This window comes from Microtus oregoni, unplaced genomic scaffold (assembly GCF_018167655.1).
Source record: "Microtus oregoni isolate MIOR12 unplaced genomic scaffold, Mior012 000025F_ref0000491, whole genome shotgun sequence".
In the NCBI taxonomy this organism is placed as follows: Eukaryota; Metazoa; Chordata; class Mammalia; order Rodentia; family Cricetidae; genus Microtus; species Microtus oregoni.
The window spans coordinates 23,832,614-23,846,715 of NW_024543084.1; the positions used below are offsets into that span (position 1 = coordinate 23,832,614).

At 49.5% G+C, this 14,102-nt stretch overlaps 1 protein-coding gene across 5 annotated transcripts in view; it reads right to left on the reverse strand.

Annotated features, from left to right (window-relative positions):
* Gatad2a (GATA zinc finger domain containing 2A) overlaps window positions 1–14,102 on the reverse strand; it is an 88,137-nt gene that overhangs the window by 50,622 nt on the left and 23,413 nt on the right. For 2 of the 5 annotated variants that reach the window (XM_041674945.1, XM_041674943.1), the window contains exon 1: window positions 13,435–13,712. The exons of 2 other annotated variants lie outside the window; for them this stretch is intronic. The gene's annotated coding sequence lies outside the window, so the exon portion shown is untranslated. Of the gene's footprint in view, window positions 1–13,434; window positions 13,715–14,102 lie in introns of those variants that run through there. One more of the 5 variants, XM_041674947.1, reaches the window with a different exon arrangement.

Here is a 14,102-nt window from a genome sequence, read left to right on the forward strand (position 1 = left end):
GGTTGCCAAGCTTTGAACCTGAGTTCAATCTCCATGACCCACAACTCCTGAAAGATGACCTCTGAACTCCATGACCACACATGATCATGAAGTGTAAAAACATAAAAAAGTAGAAAAACACCAACACTACCATAGTATACAGAACTTGTAAAAGTGAAACAGCATGTAGTGCTTGTCCTTGACCTAGGCTCTGGCACCATCACTGCCTTCTATCTGCAATTTTTATTCCAGGCAGCTCCTAAGTGGGAATCAGCATATGCCGGTGGTATCTGAGCCACATCACATGATTTCAAAGTTGAGCGACCTGTGTCACTGAATCCTCCAGAACCATGCAAGCAAAGGGATATCACAGTGCAATGGGGAGCCTAGGACCTATCAGATCACATCCCAGACAAGCTCCAACATCAACTGCCATTCCCAGAATGCATGGCAGAAAAAGACCCAAGAAAGTTTGTGACTGGTGACCTAAGCACCTTGATTCAGAGCAAAAGTCAGGCATGGTGATGCTACCTGTCACTGTAGCACTCACCGGAGACCTCCACAAGTTCAGAGGTACAGCCTGAAATTGAGTAAAACCTAGCCTTAAAGTTTCACTATTTTATGGATGCTTTTCCTGACTGTATGCCATGTGTGTGGGTGGTGCCCTGAGGTCAAAAGAGGGCATCACTCAGACCATCTAGGACTTTGGTTGTGGGCCACCAAGTATGTAGATGCTAGAACCAAACCCAGGTCTTCTGCCAAAAACAGCCATGGCTGTTGCTAAGCCACTCTCTCCAGGCCCTCTCTCAAATTAAAAATAAATTAAGTCACTGAGCGGTGGTGGCACAGCACTTGGGGAGGCAGAGGCAGGATCTCTGTGAGTTCAAGACCAGCCTGGTCTACAGAGAGAATTCCAGGACAGGTTCCAAAGTCACACAGAGAAACCCTGTCTCAAAACAAAACAAAAATGATAAAAAAAAAAAAAAAGCCAAGTACAGTGGTGCATACCTGGGAGGCTGAAATAGGGCGACTGTCTCAGGAGTTCAAGGCCAGTAAGGGCTACCTAAGCCTCTATCAAAAGAGAGAGAGAAGGAAGCTGGATGTAATGGCACAGGCCCTTAACCAAAGCACTCAAGAGGTAAAACCAGTTCAAGCCAGACACGCACAGTTGAGAACCTGAGATACTGAGACAGACAGAGAAGGAAGGGAGGGCCTGCAACGAATGACTTAGTGAACAATCAGTCAACAATTCGATCCTCAGCAACCACAGAGAACCAGGTGAGGTGCTGCTTAACCCACCACTGGGGAGGTGGAGACTGGAAGGCTCCTTGAGGCTCACTCACTAGCCAGCAGCCAGTTAAGCCAATGGAGTTACAAGTTCAGCAAGCAAACCTGTCTCAAAGGTGAGACCCACAAGAAGACTCCGAATCAAAAGCACTAACTAGTCAAGTCTGTCACCCTGAATTTAACTCCTGTAACCTGCATGATGGAAGGAGATCACTTAAGTCCTGTAACCTGCACGGTAGAAGGAGAACCAATTTCTGCAAGTTGTCATCTAACCCTTCATGTGTGCAAATGTGCCCGTGCAAACAGGCACATTCACACACACACAAATATATAATTTAAAGGTTTTGTTTTTAAGTCAGAGTCTCACAATGTAGCCATAGCTGTCCTGGAACTGAGATCTGCCTGCCTCTGCCTTATGAATGCTAGGACAAAGGCAAGTGCCTTCACACCCAGCCAGAAATGTTTAAGATGAGGCAGAATTTAAAAAGACAATCATCACTGGCCTCCATGTGCATGCACAAACTATCCCACACATATCTTTACTTAAAAGTAATTTATTGATCTATTTTCAAGACAGCCCCATCAGGCCTGAAACTACTAATAGGTCAGGCTAGCTTCAAACTCACAAAGATCCATCTGTTACTCTCTCTCATCGCATGTTTTATTTTTTATTGTATTTTACGTTTATAAGCCAACAGCCGTCTTTTTGTTGTTATTGTTGTTTTTTTTCGAGATGGGATTTCTCTGTAGCTTTGGAGCCTGTCCTGGAAGTAGCTCTTGAACTCACAGAGATTCACCTGCCTCTGCCTCCCCAGTGCTGGAATTAAAGGCGTGTGCCACCACCGCCCGGACCAACCGCCCGGACCAACCTTCATCTACAACAGATACACACAGAGAACTAAAAAGACCACAGGAACCAATTAAGGTAACACAAAGGAAACTGAGGCAAGAGAATCCAAAGTTTAAGACAGACCTGAACAAAAGGCCCTGCTTCAAGAGAAGTAAGAAAAATAAGGAAGAAAAGAAAACAGCTGTGTGCAGAGGACTCTCAGTATAAGTGGTCACCAGAGCCCAGCCCAGCCCAGCCCAGCCCAGCCTCACTCCTATCCCGGCCTCCAAGCAGGATCCTGACAGGGACCTAGCATTCACTTACGTGCTAAAGTCATTTTGACCCAAACTCCTACCTACAACCACAACCCCTCCCCCATTTCTAAGCCAGTGTCCTGGGAGGAACATCCATCTTACCTCTCAAGCCTTCCAAAAAAGCCAAAACTCAAACCCATCTGAGAAGTTTACAAAAATCATTACAACAGCTGTTAGAATAAAATGTTTCCGAGGAATATATGTGAGCACATGTGCACACAAATAATGCCTAAGCATATGAAAGCAGGCACGAGTGTGCCATGGCATACACGTAAGGTCTGAAATGGCATTAGCCTCATCTTCCACCTCAAGGCTCATGGCAGGCTAGCTGGCTGTGCACACTAGGAACCTTTCCCGTCTCCATCTCAGAACCCCATAGTGAATGCTAGGATTACAAACATTGCTCCTGCTGCAGACTCAAACTTGGGCCTCATGTTTGCTTAGCAAGTGCTTCCCCCTGAATCATCTCTCCAGCTCATGTGTGTGCTCTTAGCTGCTGAGCTATATATCTCTAGCTCCACTTCTTTCTCTTCCCCCGGCAATGAGGTGTGCTGTGCATGTCACAGCTCACATGTGCAGGTCAGAGAACAACTTACAGGTGACATTTCTCTTCTTCCACCATGGGTGTCCTAGGCATGGAATTCAGGCTGCCAGATTTGGCAGCAAGTATCTTGACCTGACAAGTCATACTAGCCCCTTTCCTGGGTCTTTCTGGAAAAGGCTCCAAAACTCAAAACACCATGGAGGGCCAAAGCAGGATGACCCTGAGTCTGAGCCCAGCTAGGGCTATTATGAAACCCTGTCTCAAAAATAAAAAGCCAGAGGACCCTAAGAAAGACATAAAAATTAAAATCCTCCAAGCTTGAACAGCCTCAGAATCTAGAACACGTGAGCTCCCAACCAGCTTTCAGGACTCAAGTATCATACACAAGCCTCTTCCTATACCCTAGAATTTCTATAAAGTTCTTTTACCAGCTAAAGTAAGGTCTGGGTCCTTCTAATCTGCATTCACCCGTCCCGCCTACTGTTTGACAGAAAAACAGCAGGTTGTTCCTGCATGTGCAAGGGACCTGCCATTACTTTTTATCCTAACTGTCCCCACACTCTCACCTTGCACAAAGCACTATTATCTGGGGAGGAGTGCAGAATACAGAATAGACTCCAAACACACCTTCTGTAGGGTCATACCCTGAGCACACAAGGTTGCAGATGGTCTCATGGGCTCACCACATGTCCACTCAGGGCAACAAAGCAAAAAAAGGCCACCCAGAGCTACGGATTATCTCACATCTAGCCTATTCAGGACCCAGATCCCTCCACACCTGTCAAACTACCACTTCTGTGCCCCTATTTTTCAGGACCCACTATTGGGATCTGTACTATCTTCCAGTCCCTACCCAACTGCCACCCCAAACAGACTCCCACTGTCCTTCCTATCTTAGGGCACTCAAGGGCCACCTTACCTATCACAGGATTCCAGGGCACAGCAGAGGCAGAGCCTGTAAGAGACTCCTAACAGCTGTTAAGAACAGACCCAGCTAACCACCACCGTCTGCCCACTGTGTCTCAGGTACCTGTCCCACTTTTTTTTTTAAAATATTTATTTATTTACTTATTGTGTATACAATATTCTGTCTGCGTGTATGCCCGCAGGCCTGAAGAGGGCACCAGACCTCATTACAGATGGTTGCCGGGAATTGAACTCAGGACCTTTGGAAGAGCAGGCAGTGCTCTTAACCTCTGAGCCATCTCGCCAGCCCCCCCCCCACACACACACACTTTTTATTCAGGCAGGCAAGCCTAAGGCCATGGGAACACCAATCTGCTTATCAACCATCTTCCCCTCCCAGGCTTCCCTCACATAAACATGCAGTCCTGTGCAGGTACACTTCAGGCTTCCTGTGTAAGTGCTCAACAGTGACCCAATAGCCCAAAAACTCAGCTGGGCAGGAATTGGGGCCACCTGGTCACATCTGTGTTCCTGTCATCAACCCCAGCCTGCCAGCTATGTCCACTCCCCACTATGGTGATAGAAGCCTGAGCTGCACTGTACTCCAGAACTCTAACAGTAGCTTAGGCTATGAATTTTGTTTTTTTCGTTTGTCATGTTGAACCTCAGGGCTCATGTGTGCTAGGTAAGTACTCTATCCCCAGTCTCTGCATAAACTTAAAACAGCTCAAAAGGGGTGGGAGTGTTCTTGCCTAACATGTACAAGGTCTTGGGTTCTTTCCATACCCCCAGTAAAAAATAACTTTTAAGCCAGGAGGTGGTGGCGCACGCCTTTAATCTCAACCTTCGGGAGGCAGAAGCAGGTGGATCTCGGTGAGTTTGAGGTCTACAGAGTGAGTTCCTGGACAGCCAGGACTGTTACACAGAGAAACCCTGTCTCAAAAAACAAACAAACAAACACAACAAAAAACCTTTTAAAACAGCAAAGTGGTGCCCACGAGCAGTTCAGTCTCCTTGCTGCTTCTGCAGTAAGCCATGGTAACATATAGAAGCTCCCATCATTGCCAATAAGAAGCAGCCTGTAGGCCACTCATTCCACAAGTTCCTTCTCTCGGTCCACCTGTCCTGGTTGCTGTCTGTCTCTGGAGAGAAAACCTGCACTCACACTCCCCAAACACTCTAGCATCACAAAAGTCATTACCCAATCCCAAATCCAAGAGCCTGGCTTCCATAGGACCCCTGGAGCCTCCTCAGCTTCATCTCTCCTATGACGCTGTGAGGAGCACCCCATTAACAGGATAGTCTTTTTCAGGCATAAAGGCCATGCAAGAGGGGCAACCTGATTTGACTGGGGTAGTAACTCCAGCATGGATCAAGAGTGCAGGACACTGAGCACTCTACCAGCATCGCCCTTAGCAGAATGTGCCAATCTTGCCTCTCCCTGAACTGGCTTTTGGGCATTGTCAGAGCTGCTTGCTGTGGGGCTGACAGGTGCTCTGCTTGCTGCTCCCCATTACCAGGGCCAATTCTGGACCTCAAGTGTGCCTACAGTTAGGTGCAGTTACATTCTTAATGAGACAGGGAAGTGCTGCTTAAGCTTTAAACCATCACCCACTGGATTTCTGGGACAGGAAGTCCTGAGATTCCTGAAGCAGCCCTGCATCACTTCCTGTGTCCTGTCCTCTAAGCAGACACCAACAATGACCTCAGGCTCAAAAGCAGACAAGGCCAGGAGAGAGGAAACTAGCATATAAACAAACCTATGCCAGGCCAGAAAGACAGACCAACCAGATTCTCCTTCCTACTGCAAGTCAGTGGTGGGAAGTCTAGCCCTTCTGGGGTCTTAATTTCCAGTTTGTAACACAAAATTTCCTGACTCACACTGAAGTGTGGGGTTCTACAGAGCACAGAGGAAAGTCCACAGGGGATGCTACAACTGTCTGTTGCCCAAAAAATTACTTTTTTAAAATCTCTCTCTCCCTGTCTCTGTTTCTTTCTCTTCTCTGTTTATGTATGATGTGTGTACATGTTCATGTGTACCAATACCAGTGTACATGCCAAACTGCACGTGTGGAAGTAAGGGACAACCTTAGTCTAATCCTCACTGTCCACCTGGAGCCAGTGTCCTGTCCAAGCGTTCACTGCTATGTACACCAGGCTAGCTAACCTTTGAGCCTCCCAGGATTCCCCTATATCCACTTCCCTCTGTAGGAACAATAGAATTACAGGTGTGGGTTCTGTGTCCAGCCTTACTTAGGGGTTCTAGGCATCCAAATTCAGATCCTCACACCTGCTTTACCCACTGAGCTACCCCTCAGCCCCCAAGAAGTACTCTTTATTTTATCGTGGCTAGGCCCAGGGCCTCAAGCATGCTACCGCCATGAAGCGGCACCCTCAGTCTGACCGCTCCATTTCTAATGCAGCAGACTAATAAACATGATCCTACTGCTATCCACACTCAGGATTTAATACCAAAAAAATTTCAAAATGGCCAGCAAGATGGCTAAACACAGTAAAAGTACTTACATGCTACAGGCCTGGCAACTGAAGTCTATTCTCTGGGACCCAGTTAAAGGTGGAAACAACATGCAGACATGCTAACAATTAAAGTCACGCATACACAATAATCAACAGCTGAATGCTGTAATGCATGCCTTTAACCCCAGCACTAAGGACACAGGTGAATCTCTGTGAATTCAAGGCCAGCCTGCTCTATAGAGTGAGTTCCAAGGACAGTGAGGAGTACATAGGAAGACCCTATCTCAAAAATTGAAAATAAATATAGCAGTTCAGGAAGTACCACCCGCTACTGAGGTCAAGCTCCCACCTCTTCCTGAGGATTCACACCAGGAACTACTGCTATAGGTGGACAGAAGAAAGAGTGCACAAAATTTTACTGCAAAAACAAAAACAGGCTGGTGATGGCTCAGTGGTTAAAAGAACTGGCTGCTCTTGCACAGAACTCTGATTCAGTTCCCTGCACCTACATGGTGGCTCATGACCACCTACAACTCAAATTCCAGGGGATCTCACACCCTACTGCTTCTGCAGGCACCAAATATACCAGACATTCATGCAAACAAACATAAAAATATCAATCTTTGAAAAATAATCTCCTTTTGGATACAGCAACACACTCCTTTAATTCCAGCACTTAGGAGACAGAGGTAGATTGATCTCTATGAGTTCAAGGCCAGCCTGGTTAATATATCAAGTTCTAGGCAGCCAGAGCGATACAGTGCCTCAAACACACATGCCAACTGTCCTGGGGGGAAGCAGAAAGCCATCAGTTCATCTACCAAGCACGTTAAGAAAAAGGCAAACACACCAGGAACGGTGCTCCAATCAATGGGCATAGGAGAACCCCAGGATAGAGTTGGCTCAAGAATCCTCTGAGGAAGTAAACCCCACCACTTACAGGATTCGACTTACTCACAAGCTGAAGCACAAAATGAGACATTGCAGAAAACCTAGGCATCCAGTCAACGACACCCAAGCCAAGTATGCCAGAGGCCAAAGTGACTCAACCCATTCAATCCAATTCTTAAGACAATTTGGTTTGGCTAAACTCTCATGGTACATACCTGTGATCCCAACCTTCAGGAAGCAGAGGCAGGAGGACCACCACAAGTTCAAGTCCAGCCTGGGCTACAGTCAAAAAAACAGAAAACAGGGAACTAAATAAATGGCTTAAAAGGTAAAAGGACCCGCTGCACAGACATAAGAACCTGAGCTCAGGCCCCAGCACCATAACAAGAACATCACAGCCTCTTGCCTAACCCAGTTGTGCCTTGCTGGATGCCAACCAAGCTTAAAATAAGTGAGCTCTAGGCTCAGGGAGAGAGAGACGCTTTCAAAGGGACAAGGTAGAGGATGCGCACACAGAACAGCTGTGTACATGTACACACACAAACACACATACTTTCTGATGTTATGTTTTCCTAGTCAAAACTCCAAAAGTGGCTGAAAAAAAAATGTTCCATCTGTGGACACAAATGAGGACAAGCACACAAGGAACTATAGCTCTATATCTCTATCACAAAACCCATACCTAGAAACTCGAAGGACAGAAAACTAGAAGTGAGCTCAGCTCACCAACTGAAGTGAGCAGTCAACTAAGGTGAGGACATGTTCCACAGTACCAATTCGAAGGCCATGGCTACAGAAGCTATGTCTGGGGCAGTGCTGGGCTAGGTCAGAAAGTACACGGGTTCCTCTTTCTTTCAGGATAGCATGACCAAACAGATGAGAATCCTGTTCCCCAAACCCCCCATACTCAAGACTGGAAATAGCTCAAAAATTAAGAACACTGTCTGCTTTGCAGAGGACCCAGGTTCTGTTCTTAGCATCCACATAGTGGCTCACCTGTAACTCACAGTTCTCTTCTGGCCTCCACAGGCACCAGGTATGCACATGGTGCCCAAACATATATGTAGGCAAAACACTCCTACACAAAATAAAATAAATAAATCTAACACCCTTGGCTTGCAGAGGGATTCTGCCATAAAGAAAACCCAGTCACATGGTAGTGTACTCCTTGGGAGCCAGATTCAGACAGGTCTCTGTAAATTAAGAGGCCAGCTGGTCTATATACTAAGTTCCAGGCCAGGTCAGCCAGGGCTACACAGAGAAGCCCTGTTTCCCTCCACCCCTCCTCAAAAAAAGTGGGGGAGGGAGACCCAGCTGCTGAATCTGAGTGATTCACTAGGGAGGTTTTGGCTCCAAGGTGAGGAGAAGAGGGAAGACCCCAACTGCTGACACTTCCCACTTTCCTTAGTCATCCTAGAAAGACAAAATCCCTTGCCCACAGATGAATAAGCTGAGGCTCTGTGGTCAGGTAGGCCACCCAAGATGAAAAACGGTTAAACTAAGCAATGACAGACAGTTATGTCTACTCAGGCAGGCTGAAGAGCTGGAGTCCCTAGTGCTCTCAGGGATCACTATGCACATACCCTGCAACACACCAGTGGCTACACTATGACACAACACAACTGAGTAGGACCCACAGCTCCCAAGGACCCATGGCAGATCTACCCAGTAATAGCTAGAGAAGCTACCCTAAAGCTGAGGTGCTGGGCTCTATGAGGATAGAGCCAACCTGACCATTTGGTGTTGTCAGAGAGGCCCGTGACTAGTAGAGAAAACAAAGTGAGAAACGTGGGGGAGTTCTTCAGAGAACAGCCCAGAAGGTGACACTCCCAAGCACCTCCTCATTGTATTGGACTTTGTCTCCTTCATCTGGATGAAACATGAAGCCAGGCTGTCACACAAAGTTGAGGTGTGATCCCACAGAGCACACAGATACTGATGATCTGCTCCAGAGTGAAGGTGCTCCATACACGAGTGCACTATGGCCTGGCATCCCTACTGTACTTCACTGTGCTGAAGCCCACGTACACACCCCAGGCATGAAGAGATTGTGAACATTCCTTATCTCACTAACTCCCAACACAACCTCCCCAAGCAGAGAGAAAGTGCCTCCCCTTTTCCAGAAAAGGAGACCAAAGGGCAGTTCAGCAGCAGCCAGTCACTAGCAAGTGGAAGGCGGGACTCATACCCAGGCAGAACAGGCTAAGTTGGGCCACCCAACAGTCTAAGGCACTCAAAAGCACCACCTCATGTAGGCTACAGGAACAGAAAAATCAAACTAGCCAAGTGGGGGTCTAAAAGAGTCGCCAACAGCCAGGCGGTGGGGGCGCACCCCTTTAATCCCAGCACTCGGGAGACAGAGGCAGGTGGATCTCTGTAAGTTTGAGGCCAGCCTGGTCTACAAGAGCTAGTTCCAGGACAGGCACCAAAGCTATAGAGAAACCCTGTCTCGAAAGGAAAAAAAAAAAAGTTGCCAACAAATCAAATCCTTCAAACAAATGGCCTTTGCCCTCTCCCCAGTCACAGCTCCTCCTAGCACTTCGCTATTTTTGAGGACAAGAAGACTCCTGAGTCCTACAACCTCAAATCCCCACAACTCCCACCTCGACCTGCTAGAAACTTTTCTCCATTCCCCAAATCCAAGCCCAGATGGGTACTCTGGGCTCTGACATAGACATAACCAGACCTTTAATACAAAGAATCCCTGAACTGAAACTAGAACGGAATATAATAGAAGTCCCTCAGGAGCTCACCTGGCAAACAACAAGTGCTTCTTTGAAGATGAAGACAGAAGGCTGGTACAGCCCACAGAAGTGGCAAGAGACCCTGGCTGGGCAACCTGAAGGCTCCCAGTCCCATCCTGAGGCTACCTATGTGTATTCTATTAAAACAAATTTCTTTGTCTTCTAAAAGACTAACCTACATTTTCATCAGACAAAACGAGGTCACAAATACAGCCTGGAGAGCTCCAAGAGGGGAAGAGGGATGGGACTGAGCCCAACATTCTTCTGACTAAAAAGTCCTGGATCACACTGGCAGGAGTCTTCCAGGGCCCAGCAGAATGGCACTCTTCTTCCCTGAAGCAGCACCCATGCTAACCAGCGGGCACACTCAGTCTCACACTGGCACTGACAACTTGCTCTTCTGGTTCTTAGGAGGGAACCCCAAACCGTGCTGCTCCAACACTGCACTACAACCTGTTCCACAATCTTCCCAGCTCTCTACGCTGATGAGGGCAGAGAAAACAGCCCTGCTGCTCCTGTGAGGGACAGAAAACTGGAGTCCAGGCAGAGGCCCAACTCTCTGGAAGGGCTGAAAACCAAGACTTCTCAAGTTAAGATCTTAATTTTCTCCAGGAGAAACAGACAATGCTAACATTGCTGAGTGGCTTTGCTGCTTTCCCACCCACTTCCTTTCAGTTGTCTGTTCAGACCTGGAGAGGTCCTGGCCTGGCTCTGTCTGCCCCCTTTGATGAGTCCCAACTGCTCTCAGGGGAAATCCCAGCTGCCAGCCTGCCAAGCCTGTCCACAGGATGGAGTGGACAGCAGAGGGCCCACACACATGATCAACACACACTGAACAATTCCAGTCTGCCTTCAGTTAAAACACTCTCCATTCAAAAACTCCATTTTTCTTTTGATGTACTCAACCCCTACTTATCCCGTGGCCCCAAAACGGAAAAGTCCCACAAGGTCATACAGCCCTTCTCCTCTGTCCCCTCTAAGTTTTCTTAGCCCACTAACCTCACTGTACCTCTCTGAGAAGGGATTCCTAGGACAGAGCCAGAGGCACAGTATGCACACTGACATGCACTGAATAAGTAAATCAATCTGCAAATCACTACTTGCAATGTCAGAAATTCACAGGATAAATGATGCAGAACAAGTCAGGCAGCTACTGGAGAACTGAGCATCTAAGTCTTAACAATGAGCTTTATTACTCAAATAAGGGCTGACAATTACACCAATTTTGAGGCCAGCCTTAGCTAGAGTAAGACCCTGTCTCAAAAAGAAACAAAACAAAACCAACATAAAATAACTCCTTCTTGGGGGAAGAGAGTGTCAATCACACACACAACAGCTTCCAGAAAGTGGCTTCCTGAGGAGGCTTTGGACCCAAACACTGCATAGAATCTTCACCATCACAATGTGCTCCATTAGCCAGGTGTGGCGGCGCACCCCTTTAACCCCAGCACTTGGGAGGCAAAGGTCAGCCTGGTCTACAAAGAGAGTTCCAGGACAGTCAGGACTGTTACAGAAAAACCCTGTCTCAAAACCAAATTAATAATAATCATGGAACACAATATGCTTCATCGCAGGACCTGCCAAATGACACATTAATAGAGATGACATGACACTAACAGGGCATAGTGACCAATCAGCAATGCACAATGCTCCCACTTCCCCAACTCTACTGCTTTCATGGCTACAGGCGACAACCCTTGTCCCCAAGTCTGACACCCACATGGTGGTCCGCTGACTCCATACATTCATGAACGCAAATACACAATACTTTTTTAGATGCTTCAGAATTTTAGGGAGCAGATGAAGAATGAGAAGTGGATGATAGTGAGTGAAGAAGAAAGCCTAGGAAACTGCTCTCAAAATCCCCACACTTAACTATTTCCTCTAGAGAACTCTGAGTCTGCAGCAACAGCCTGGTAGCTGTGCCCCTCAAAGGCCAGCTGGATTCCATTCTCCAGAGACACAGCAAGGCTGGCATGGTGTTCTTGTCACCAGATTACGCCGCCTCCATGCAGAGATACAAGGAGCTTGCCTCATGCTCTAGAGCTGGAGGGATTCTTACAAGCAGACACTCCCCAACTCTATCGCTGAGAGGAACCACAAGCCCCATCTTTGCCCACCCATTGGGGGGAGGACATGGGGGAGTGACAGGACACAACACAGCAGGGCCTTCAGAAGCTGCAACTCCTCAATTGGAAAGTAGGTATTATACACCCTTCATCAGAGGGATCACTTTTGGTACTTCCTATACTTGCAAAGGAAACCTGGTGCTTGTACGCAGTAGGTTCTCATATCTGAGGGCCAGGTCTTAGCTACAGGCTGGAGGGTATTCAAACAGTGCTGTGGTAGAACGCAGCTTTAAAAAAAAAAAAAAAAAAAAAAAAAAGTTGTAATCTTTGAAGGGCAGGATGAGACCAGAACAAAACTGAGGCTCAGCATACAGGGTTCTGTCCACAACCAGGTGTCATTTTGTGAATGAACACACACATTAACAGGGATGTGGGGAGCACTGTGTACTCTAAGTATGCAAAAAGGAGTAAACGCTGTAAAGAAAATTGAAGGCTCTGGAGACTCACCTGGACTTTGTGCTAAGGAATCCAAAGCCTCAAGATAAGGGTGAACTACCTGCAGTGGGTCAGGTACACAGAACTTGCAGCCTCTGCTAAACAGCAGGAACAGGGAGAAAACACGCACCCCAGGCTGCCGTACAGGTCCTAATAAGAGATCCCCATTCATTTCTGGGTCTCAGTGAGCACAGACCCATATCGGTGTCCGGCTGCGGCTGCGGCCTGCCCAGAAGCCTTTCCTTGTTGAAGTGATCAATTCCGATTCTTGGCATTAATCCTTTTAAAAGGCCAGCTGCTGCTGTCTAGTCACTGATGCCAACCCGTTCCAGGTGGAAGAAAAAAAGAAATTAATAGAGCCACCTCGTAGACCCGGAGGCAAATTTAAAGTGGAGGGCCATGAGGAAGCCAGGAACCAAGCTGGGGGGAAAGGGTCCCTTGGCTCCCCAGGGTCAAGCAGGAAGGGCGCGAGCCCAAGCAGGACGGGGCGGGGAGTGAGGGGGGGGGGCAGCCCTGCAGGCGTGGGCGCGCGGGGACTCTTATTCTGACATGGGATCTTTCGTCGCCGCCGCCGCCGCCGCCGCCGCCGATGCCGGATTCAACGCCGCCGCTGGCCGGGACCCCCAACCTTTGCGTGGACCCTCGCCCCACATCACTCGCCCACGTGCTGCGCTCCCGCCGCCCTCGCCGGTACGGCCTCCCAGCCCGAAAAGCTCTGGAGGCAGCGAGGCGGTACGGCCACTTCCCGGGACCACGGCCCCCAGACCCACGTGCGCGGGCGGCGGGGAACTTTCCCGCGGCGCGAGCGAAGCGAACCGAAGCGCAGCTCGCCGTATGCGAACGAGCTCCCACTTTCCCGCGCCCCCGCCCCGCCTGGCCAAGTTTGCTGGGAACTTACCGGGCCGCGCGCCGACCGGGTCCGGGGGCAGAGCGCGTGTCCACAGAGCGGGGGGCGGGGGGCGCCAGCCGCGCGTGCTCGCTGCGCCTGAGGGGCCACCCGGGCCCGCGGCGCTCGCTCCGCCACTCCGCCCGCCCGCGCCGCCGGCCAGATAATGCGCCCCTCAGCCGCACACATGGAGCCCGGCGCCGGCGTCACCGCCCGGGACATGCGCACCAGGTCAGCGCGCCCGGCCCGCGGCCCCCAAAACACCGGGGAGCTCTTAAAGGCGACGCCGCCCGCCCGCGCCCAGATGGGCGGGACCCTATGAGGGGAGGGGCTCTTGTGGGCGTGGTGCGTTGTGGGCGTGGTTCAGGGGCGGAGTCAGGTGGGTCTCCCCGGAAGCGCCGCCCTCCCGGCCTCGCAGATCCGCGACTCAGAGCGGGTCTGCCGGGTTTTCCACTCTAACTACTGCGCGCCCCCGGGGGCCATGGTCAGCTTGGCGAGCACAGCGCTGCCGCGCCCAGGGCTGACTCACACTGACCTCGCCCAGGCCCTGTGCGGCCACCTCTGGCATTCTGAAACACGCGCCCGGAGCCTCGCGAGGCTCCCTCAGAAACTTCAGTGTTGACCTCCTGGGAGGGTGCGCTCCGCTGAGTGGCTCCCTCCCCACAGCCGCGGACAGTTCT